Source organism: Nannospalax galili, unplaced genomic scaffold (genome assembly GCF_000622305.1).
Source record: "Nannospalax galili isolate Female #2095 unplaced genomic scaffold, S.galili_v1.0 scaffold185, whole genome shotgun sequence".
Classification (NCBI taxonomy): domain Eukaryota; kingdom Metazoa; phylum Chordata; class Mammalia; order Rodentia; family Spalacidae; genus Nannospalax; species Nannospalax galili.
Window position 1 is genome coordinate 2,451,476 of NW_008355474.1, and position 3,891 is coordinate 2,455,366.

General features: G+C 43.4%; 1 pseudogene; it reads left to right on the forward strand.

Moving 5' to 3' along the window:
* The first annotated feature begins 3,137 nt into the window (after nt 1-3,137).
* Nucleotides 3,138-3,234, forward strand: LOC115067639 (annotated as a pseudogene).
* Nucleotides 3,235-3,891: the final 657 nt, after the last annotated feature.

Genomic DNA, 3,891 nt, shown 5'->3' on the forward strand with positions numbered 1-3,891 from the left:
TCTGATTCTTGTGTGAGACTCAAGCCTTCAAGTTTAGGTCTGCTTCTTTTTGTGAACTTTATGTGTCTTTGTGGTTTACTTTTGGGGCATGAAAAACTCATTCCTCTAAGCTTCCACTTCTGTCTTTTGATTTTATATTGGAATGGCCAGATTGCTTTTGTCTTCAGGAGTTCCCACAAAGGCCCAAGTCAGATGAGGATAAGATGTTCTCAGGCGTTCTCCTAAGGTCTGGATCCCTCCAGAAAAGATTATGGCCTCAGGAATTTGGGGGTTGGACTGGCGTGGGAGCCAGTCCCAGGAAAGATGTTGGTCTAGGGCAGCTGGTGGCTGTGCCACTCAGAGATGCAAGATGGGGTGGGAAGTGGCTCCAAGGACTCCTGGGAAGTGCACTGAGGAGCTGGGTTGGTCTGGATGCAAAGGATCAGGAAGAGGAAAGGTCAGTCCCTGAGTCCTGGAGAGAGGCTGGTGGGTAGTGCAGGCCCAGGGAAGCAGAAGGAGGTGAGGGCGGGGCCAGGCCCAGAAGCAGAGCCCCTGGGGACCAGAGAAGGCACTGAGTTGGTCTGGATCAAGAGGATCAGGAAGCAGTATTGGTTCCCCATGTGTCTTGGGCCCAAGACAAGAATGGGACAGGACCCAGGCTAGGAGGAGAGACTAGTGGGGGAGATGGGAGGGTGAATGAGGCTGGGGGAGGCAAGGCACAGAGGGTGTGATGGATTTACCCAGGAGAGAGGCCTGTGAGTTGGAGAGGCCTGCGGGTCCTGCAGGCCCAGGGAAGCAGAGGTATTCTAAGATTTTTATGGTTTCAGGTCTTAGATCTTTGAAGGTTTTTCTTTTTTTGGTTCACATTTTTTCATTCTTTAAAAAAAATTATTGAATTTTTGCGTACTTCATACAAAAAACCGTCTTACCCCCCTTCTCCTTTGGTACCCTCACATAACCCCCTCACTGGAATTCATACATTCTGTCATTTGTGTTAAAATATAAAGTTAGTGTCCCCAAATGTCCCTAAAGGCAAGTTCATCCACTGGGATCTGGTCAGCCTATCTAGAATCCCTCCCTTTAAGAGGATCAGCTCTTCCTTACCCAGCAGTAATCAGCTGCCAATAATTCTTTGATTAAGATTGAGGCCTGCTGTTCATTTCCACAGTTCTGTGCTGGGTTTTTGTCTGCTTAAGTTTGTGTTCTTTGTGCATGCTGATACCATTGGTGTAGGTTTGAATGTGAAGAGTCCCGGGAGCCTGTAGGACTATTTCCGTATGGTCATGCACCATCCCCCTGGCTCATACAATCTTTCTGCCCCTTCTTCCACAATGGTCCCTGAGCCCTGGGTGGGTGGATTTTAATGTAAGAGTCCTGTCCAAGGACCCACACTCTGCAGACTCTTATTCTCTGCATTTTGGCTATATGTGTTCTTTTGCATTCCTGGCCCTCTGTTGCATGAGGGAGCTTAATTGATGAGAATTGAAAGATGCATTAGTGTTCTCTTCATCCCTTGTTCTATGTTCCATCAACCTTAGGTGTAGAGGTTTCATCCTAGATGTGCCACATATGTTTTGGGCAATTCACAGACAATCTTTGTGTGTGCCCAGTTGTAGAACTCTGTAATTATCTCTGTCTCTTGAAAAGGAAGCTTCTTTGATGGGTAGTGACTGGGATACTTGTCTATAAATTTAAGGATACATATTTTGCACATAGTAAGAAATTACATTTGTCTAGGCAATCAAGGACTGTGGCAATAGTTAGTGCTCTTAACCACTGAGCCATCCTTCCAGCCCTCTGCCCTGGATCTTGAGAGTCAACTGTGAGCTTCTCTTCATAACTTTAAGTTTAGTGACATCACATTGGTGGCTTAAAATTAGTCATAGTAGTAGCTGGCTGTGGTGGTGCACACCTGTGATCTTAGCACTCAAGAGGCTGAAGCTATGAATTTGAGGGATCCTGGGCTACATAGCAAGTTTAAGAACAGTCTGGGATACAGAGAAACTCTCAAAAAGGAAATTGGCTACAGGGCATGGTGGTACACACCTTTAATTCCCACACTCAGGAGGCAGAGGCAGGTGGGTAGATCCATGTGAGTTTGAGGCCAGCCTGATCTACATAGTGAGTTTCAGGCTAACCAGGCCTACATGGTGAAATTCTGCCTCAAAAACAAACAAAGAAATTTGCCATAGAAGTATCTGAACTGTGGAAACTGGCAAATGCTACAAATAAGGGTCTTAAGCATACCCTGAGAGCCAGTTGCTGAATGTTCACCAGCACACCACACTGTTCCAGTCACTCACTTGGTAGTTGGTAGTGGTTGATAGAACTATGTCTGGAACCCAGATAGCCTGGTTCCTTAACTACTAGGTTAAACTTATTCTGGAAGTCTAGGAAGACCAACTGGGGCCACAGTGTGGAAATATTTAAGGACACATCACCAATTTGGGCATTATACATTGTATGCAACCTGTTTTTCAGAGCTTTTGGCTAGGTAAGTGATATGACTGCATGTTTAGGCAGGAGAACTAAATTGTTGGCTGTAATTTTTCACTTTGTAAATACGGTGAAAAAATGAGATGGGATGTGTTGTAAGGAGAGTAAAAATGGTTCACTTCATCAAGAAGGGCCTGCACAGCTGGTAGGTTGCCTGTTGGCAGAAGAGGCTTTGAAGCACTGCAGAGCGAATGCCTCATGTCTCACAAAGCTTCCTTGTTCTTTAAGAAAAAGGTCCCCTGTCCCCCATGCTAACCATCTACCACAACATGTACTGGTCTCAGTGCAGTAGTTGCTGGCCAGAATTGTCCCAAGAGTCCCTGGTCCAGGTCAGAATTCACTCTACCACAATAGCCAAATGCTTGGTACTTAAGCAGACTCTCTCCTTCCTCAGGGAACTTCAGGTATCCTTCACATGAAGACAACTCTGTACTTCAAGAGAGGCTGGACCCACCTTTGATCCAAAAAGATGAATTATGGTTGGATTTAAGCCAGTGACTCTCAAACCTTTTGGTCTTAGGACACTTAACAATCGAAGTGTGAGGGTGACAATGCAGCTCAGTGCTAAGTGCCTGCTTAGCATGAACAAAGCCTTGGGTTCTGTCCTCGTGACTGCAAAATAAACAAATAGACAAGCAAACACAATAAAATTGAAGGTGTTGAAACTTTTGTGGTATCTAAGCATAATGATTGGGTTTTTATGCCATTGTGTGAGATGTACCTCCCTCCAATCTTCTTATATAGCTATATCTTGTTATATAGGTATATATAATATGAAAAAGAAGTCCCCCCACGAGTCTTTTGTTTATGTATGTCATATTAACCAACATCAGAATGTCAGAAATCAAACCTGAGAATAAATTTTTATTAATTACTTTAAGGATAATGCTAGGCCCATTACTTGTTAGTATAAATAATATATTTTATGAGTAGTTATTATATTTTCTAACCAAAAAATTGCAAGAATAATTATTTGTAAAAGAGAGGATAGGCTTTTTAATGATTGTTTCAGATAACTGCAGATATTTTTCCTTGACATTATGCCAAAACCTAACAAGAAATAGTTTTATAAAGGTTAGTTACAATTTGGTATTTCAAAGGAGAGCAATGGAGCCTGTTCTACTGCTCAGTGGGTAAGGGCACCTGATACTGAGTCTGATGACCCTAATTCTATTCTTGGGGCCTACATAGTGGAAAGAGAGAACCAACTCTTGAAAGTTGTCTTCTGATCTCTTAATTCATGCTATGGCATGTGTGTGCATGTATGTGCACACACACAAATTAAGTTTCTAAAACTTAAAAAATAAAGCGATAGGGTTGGAGAGATGGCTCAGCAGTTAAGAACACTGATGTTCTTGCAGAAGACCTGGGTTCAAATCCCAGAACCCATATGGCAGCTAACAACTGTCTGTAACT